The sequence below is a fragment of the Megascapheus bottae genome, chromosome 5 (assembly GCF_031878675.1).
Source record: "Megascapheus bottae isolate mThoBot1 chromosome 5, mThoBot2.hap1, whole genome shotgun sequence".
Taxonomy (NCBI): Eukaryota; Metazoa; Chordata; class Mammalia; order Rodentia; family Geomyidae; genus Megascapheus; species Megascapheus bottae.
The window spans coordinates 11,909,865-11,916,424 of NC_143513.1; the positions used below are offsets into that span (position 1 = coordinate 11,909,865).

Below are 6,560 nucleotides of genomic sequence, written 5' to 3' on the forward strand. Positions count from 1 at the left end.
CATCCATGCATGCATGCATGCGTGCCCGCATCCATCCATACACCCACTATGCACCTAGGCATCCATCCAGCCATCCATCCAGCCATCCATCCAGTCAGCCATGCATCCAGCTGTCTACCCATGCATCCATGCATCCATGTACACTTCCATCCACTTTCCCCATGAGCCCATCTACCCGGCCCACGCAAACTCAACCCATGGCAGGAGGAAGCCTCCAAGCCCGCAACCAAGCCATCTGGGGTAGCAGGGCTTAACCCAGAGTGGTGTGAGTTCCGGCTGGCCGGGCAGGCCTTTCAGTCCTGGAGCCACAAGCCTAGCCTTGTGTTCTTGAGCTGCTTTTCAGGAGTGGTTGGGAGGATGTGGTCAGGATTGCAGGAGCAAGAGGAGGCCAGGTGCCTTTGTGCTGCCCAGAAGAAATGTCCTGTCCTGTGTAGGAATGTGGTGTGGTCTCAGGCCAAGCTGTCAGCGGTGAGGCTGAGCGTCAGGCCGGCCCAGGCCTGGGTTTTCCTGCTTTTCCTAGGTGGAAAGCATTGCGTGCCTGCCAGGCTGTGTGGTGTGAGTTGTGCATCCAGACAGCTAGCTGTCTTTTCCCCTGTGGCTGGTGTGATGTTGGGTTGAGGTGGAGGTGCGAGGCAGTGAGTGAGCCTAAAAGTATTGGGCAGTGGCTGTGAGGCAGCAAGCAGCCTAGTGGGCTGGGGAGCGGAGGCAAAAGCCTACAGCACCCGGTATTCCCAGGCGGTCTCCCATCCAAGTACTAACCAGGCCCGACCCTGCTTAGCTTCCGAGATCAGACGAGATCGGGCGCGTTCAGGGTGGTATGGCCGTAGACGCCTCACACTGCTTCCCAAAGCCCCAACTGCTGCTCGCTGCCTCTGCGGGGAGCCTCCGCTCGCCGCTGCACCCTTGCCAGCCTCTGCAGCCTCTGCCTCTGCCGCTCTGGCCTCACACGCACCTGCTGCCGCTGCTTGGGGGACCTGATCCACCCCACCCAGCACAGCCTCTGCGCCCAGCCTGCTGCTCTCGCCGCCGCTCACCGCTGCCTTTCTCCTCCTCTTTCGCTTTCTCTCTCTCCCTCTCACCCTCTCTCCCTCTGTCTGTCTGTCTGTCTGTCTGTCTCTGTTGCTCTCTGTCTCTTGGGAAGGCAGAGGACGCAGGACTGTTTTCCCAGAGGCTCACCTTCCATGTAACCCTCTAGCCTGCATGAGGGTTGCACGTTGAAGAGCAGCTTTAAGGCCAGGTGACTTGCAAGGTTCACCACTTGTCTTCAGAGGCCACGACTACCAAGGGCCCGATGTGATCTTTGCATGGATGTGGGAGAGTTTGGCTGCTTCTTCAAGATTTGGATCTCACTCCTCTACCTCCCCGACCTTGCTTGGCCACCGGCCACGATGCGAGGGGAAGAGTGGGGTTTGCAGAGCAATGTGGAATTCACTTGGCTGGTGCTGTTTCAGAAGGACCTTCGACCTAAACCTCATCCTAAATGGAAGCCGAAGCCAGAAATGGATCCTAAGGAGAGTGTCACTCCTCGCCCCACCAGTAAGCCTCACCTAAAGCCTCTACCCGATTTCAAGCCCACACCTAAGCCCAAACCTCTCCCAAGACTCACCCTAAGCCACAATGTCTGCCTGAAATCACACCTTCAACCTGTCCCCTACCTCTTCCTGACGCTAAACTTGAGCCCCATTCTGACCCTGACCCGGAGCCAAAGCCCCAGCCCAGTGTCACCCTAAGCCTCCCATCTCATGAGAGCCTTCAGTGGCACCTCTGATGCAGCCTCTTTAGGTTGCTATGCTTAGCCTACCAGGAATGGGAAGCCTAAGTGGAAGCAGAACCGTGGCCTCACGTCTCAGCCCACTGGAACCCCTCATCCTTAGTGCTCAGGCTCCCAAGAAGGCTAACAACCTGAGGCCAAGCCTCACTGGAACACACACCCATGCCTCGGGTTGGAGTGGAAGCCCTCCACCCAAGCAAGAAAAGGGTGCTCTGTGCTTGGAATCCAGGAACTCCAGAATTCCGGGAGCATTTGTCTCGGCAACGTTGCCGGCGCCCGTTTCCCGGGCCTCGTTCCTCCTCATCTACCCTGCCGCTACTTTCCAAGTCTATGCAGTGCACCCCGCGAAAGGACAACGTGTGTCTCTAGCAGGAAGAAGAGGAAAGAAGCAGCCAGTGTTTGCTTGTTTGCCCACTGTGGGGAAGAGAACTCAGAGCCTCCCAGTCAGTGCTAGGCCAGCTGAAACTGTCAGTACACACTGCAGAGTGTCTCAGCATCCCTCCATCCATCCATCCATCCATCCAGCCAGCCAGCCAGTCAGCCAGCCAGCCAGCCAGCCAGCCAGTCATCCAGCAATCCATCCATCCATCCATCCATCCATCCATCCATCCATCCATCCATCCATCGGTCGATCTATGTATCTATCAATCTATCTATCTATCTATCTATCTATCTATCTATCTATCTATCTATCTATGTATCTTTCAGTCCATCCATCCATGCATCCTTCCACGCGTGGCTCCGTCCATCCATCCACCATCCATCCAATCAACATCCATCCATGAATCAGGCTGTACGGCCAGCCACCCCGGCATCCATGGGTGGATCCAGGCATGCATCCACCGACCCAACCATGCACGCATGCATCCACCATCCATGCATGCATGCATGCGTGCCCGCATCCATCCATACACCCACTATGCACCTAGGCATCCATCCAGCCATCCATCCAGCCATCCATCCAGTCAGCCATGCATCCAGCTGTCTACCCATGCATCCATGCATCCATGTACACTTCCATCCACTTTCCCCATGAGCCCATCTACCCGGCCCACGCAAACTCAACCCATGGCAGGAGGAAGCCTCCAAGCCCGCAACCAAGCCATCTGGGGTAGCAGGGCTTAACCCAGAGTGGTGTGAGTTCCGGCTGGCCGGGCAGGCCTTTCAGTCCTGGAGCCACAAGCCTAGCCTTGTGTTCTTGAGCTGCTTTTCAGGAGTGGTTGGGAGGATGTGGTCAGGATTGCAGGAGCAAGAGGAGGCCAGGTGCCTTTGTGCTGCCCAGAAGAAATGTCCTGTCCTGTGTAGGAATGTGGTGTGGTCTCAGGCCAAGCTGTCAGCGGTGAGGCTGAGCGTCAGGCCGGCCCAGGCCTGGGTTTTCCTGCTTTTCCTAGGTGGAAAGCATTGCGTGCCTGCCAGGCTGTGTGGTGTGAGTTGTGCATCCAGACAGCTAGCTGTCTTTTCCCCTGTGGCTGGTGTGATGTTGGGTTGAGGTGGAGGTGCGAGGCAGTGAGTGAGCCTAAAAGTATTGGGCAGTGGCTGTGAGGCAGCAAGCAGCCTAGTGGGCTGGGGAGCGGAGGCAAAAGCCTACAGCACCCGGTATTCCCAGGCGGTCTCCCATCCAAGTACTAACCAGGCCCGACCCTGCTTAGCTTCCGAGATCAGACGAGATCGGGCGCGTTCAGGGTGGTATGGCCGTAGACGCCTCACACTGCTTCCCAAAGCCCCAACTGCTGCTCGCTGCCTCTGCGGGGAGCCTCCGCTCGCCGCTGCACCCTTGCCAGCCTCTGCAGCCTCTGCCTCTGCCGCTCTGGCCTCACACGCACCTGCTGCCGCTGCTTGGGGGACCTGATCCACCCCACCCAGCACAGCCTCTGCGCCCAGCCTGCTGCTCTCGCCGCCGCTCACCGCTGCCTTTCTCCTCCTCTTTCGCTTTCTCTCTCTCCCTCTCACCCTCTCTCCCTCTGTCTGTCTGTCTGTCTGTCTGTCTCTGTTGCTCTCTGTCTCTTGGGAAGGCAGAGGACGCAGGACTGTTTTCCCAGAGGCTCACCTTCCATGTAACCCTCTAGCCTGCATGAGGGTTGCACGTTGAAGAGCAGCTTTAAGGCCAGGTGACTTGCAAGGTTCACCACTTGTCTTCAGAGGCCACGACTACCAAGGGCCCGATGTGATCTTTGCATGGATGTGGGAGAGTTTGGCTGCTTCTTCAAGATTTGGATCTCACTCCTCTACCTCCCCGACCTTGCTTGGCCACCGGCCACGATGCGAGGGGAAGAGTGGGGTTTGCAGAGCAATGTGGAATTCACTTGGCTGGTGCTGTTTCAGAAGGACCTTCGACCTAAACCTCATCCTAAATGGAAGCCGAAGCCAGAAATGGATCCTAAGGAGAGTGTCACTCCTCGCCCCACCAGTAAGCCTCACCTAAAGCCTCTACCCGATTTCAAGCCCACACCTAAGCCCAAACCTCTCCCAAGACTCACCCTAAGCCACAATGTCTGCCTGAAATCACACCTTCAACCTGTCCCCTACCTCTTCCTGACGCTAAACTTGAGCCCCATTCTGACCCTGACCCGGAGCCAAAGCCCCAGCCCAGTGTCACCCTAAGCCTCCCATCTCATGAGAGCCTTCAGTGGCACCTCTGATGCAGCCTCTTTAGGTTGCTATGCTTAGCCTACCAGGAATGGGAAGCCTAAGTGGAAGCAGAACCGTGGCCTCACGTCTCAGCCCACTGGAACCCCTCATCCTTAGTGCTCAGGCTCCCAAGAAGGCTAACAACCTGAGGCCAAGCCTCACTGGAACACACACCCATGCCTCGGGTTGGAGTGGAAGCCCTCCACCCAAGCAAGAAAAGGGTGCTCTGTGCTTGGAATCCAGGAACTCCAGAATTCCGGGAGCATTTGTCTCGGCAACGTTGCCGGCGCCCGTTTCCCGGGCCTCGTTCCTCCTCATCTACCCTGCCGCTACTTTCCAAGTCTATGCAGTGCACCCCGCGAAAGGACAACGTGTGTCTCTAGCAGGAAGAAGAGGAAAGAAGCAGCCAGTGTTTGCTTGTTTGCCCACTGTGGGGAAGAGAACTCAGAGCCTCCCAGTCAGTGCTAGGCCAGCTGAAACTGTCAGTACACACTGCAGAGTGTCTCAGCATCCCTCCATCCATCCATCCATCCATCCAGCCAGCCAGCCAGTCAGCCAGCCAGCCAGCCAGCCAGCCAGTCATCCAGCAATCCATCCATCCATCCATCCATCCATCCATCCATCCATCCATCCATCCATCGGTCGATCTATGTATCTATCAATCTATCTATCTATCTATCTATCTATCTATCTATCTATCTATCTATCTATGTATCTTTCAGTCCATCCATCCATGCATCCTTCCACGCGTGGCTCCGTCCATCCATCCACCATCCATCCAATCAACATCCATCCATGAATCAGGCTGTACGGCCAGCCACCCCGGCATCCATGGGTGGATCCAGGCATGCATCCACCGACCCAACCATGCACGCATGCATCCACCATCCATGCATGCATGCGTGCCCGCATCCATCCATACACCCACTATGCACCTAGGCATCCATCCAGCCATCCATCCAGCCATCCATCCAGTCAGCCATGCATCCAGCTGTCTACCCATGCATCCATGCATCCATGTACACTTCCATCCACTTTCCCCATGAGCCCATCTACCCGGCCCACGCAAACTCAACCCATGGCAGGAGGAAGCCTCCAAGCCCGCAACCAAGCCATCTGGGGTAGCAGGGCTTAACCCAGGGTGGTGTGAGTTCCGGCTGGCCGGGCAGGCCTTTCAGTCCTGGAGCCACAAGCCTAGCCTTGTGTTCATGAGCTGCTTTTCAGGAGTGGTTGGGAGGATGTGGTCAGGATTGCAGGAGCAAGAGGAGGCCAGGTGCCTTTGTGCTGCCCAGAAGAAGTGTCCTGTCCTGTGTAGGAATGTGGTGTGGTCTCAGGCCAAGCTGTCAGCGGTGAGGCTGGGCGTCAGGCCGGCCCAGGCCTGGGTTTTCCTGCTTTTCCTAGGTGGAAAGCATTGCGTGCCTGCCAGGCTGTGTGGTGTGAGTTGTGCATCCAGACAGCTAGCTGTCTTTTCCCCTGTGGCTGGTGTGATGTTGGGTTGAGGTGGAGGTGCGAGGCAGTGAGTGAGCCTAAAAGTATTGGGCAGTGGCTGTGAGGCAGCAAGCAGCCTAGTGGGCTGGGGAGCGGAGGCAAAAGCCTACAGCACCCGGTATTCCCAGGCGGTCTCCCATCCAAGTACTAACCAGGCCCGACCCTGCTTAGCTTCCGAGATCAGACGAGATCGGGCGCGTTCAGGGTGGTACGGCCGTAGACGCCTCACACTGCTTCCCAAAGCCCCAACTGCTGCTCGCTGCCTCTGCGGGGAGCCTCCGCTCGCCGCTGCACCCTTGCCAGCCTCTGCAGCCTCTGCCTCTGCCGCTCTGGCCTCACACGCACCTGCTGCCGCTGCTTGGGGGACCTGATCCAACCCACCCAGCACAGCCTCTGCGCCCAGCCTGCTGCTCTCGCCGCCGCTCACCGCTGCCTTTCTCCTCCTCTTTCGCTTTCTCTCTCTCCCTCTCACCCTCTCTCCCTCTGTCTGTCTGTCTGTCTGTCTGTCTCTGTTGCTCTCTGTCTCTTGGGAAGGCAGAGGACGCAGGACTGTTTTCCCAGAGGCTCACCTTCCATGTAACCCTCTAGCCTGCATGAGGGTTGCACGTTGAAGAGCAGCTTTAAGGCCAGGTGACTTGCAAGGTTCACCACTTGTCTTCAGAGGCCACGACTA

The 6,560-nt window shown here is 57.3% G+C and overlaps 3 non-coding genes across 3 annotated transcripts; all 3 read right to left on the reverse strand.

The window, feature by feature from the left end:
• Positions 1-710: 710 nt before the first annotated feature.
• LOC150062899 (5S ribosomal RNA) lies at positions 711-829 on the reverse strand. The gene has a single exon (XR_016535612.1). It is a non-coding gene; the product is annotated as a 5S ribosomal RNA (ribosomal RNA).
• A 2,523-nt stretch (positions 830-3,352) lies between these two features.
• On the reverse strand, positions 3,353-3,471 carry LOC150062900 (5S ribosomal RNA). Its single transcript, XR_016535613.1, has one exon. It is a non-coding gene; the product is annotated as a 5S ribosomal RNA (ribosomal RNA).
• A 2,519-nt stretch (positions 3,472-5,990) lies between these two features.
• LOC150062901 (5S ribosomal RNA) lies at positions 5,991-6,109 on the reverse strand. Its single transcript, XR_016535741.1, has one exon. It is a non-coding gene; the product is annotated as a 5S ribosomal RNA (ribosomal RNA).
• Positions 6,110-6,560: the final 451 nt, after the last annotated feature.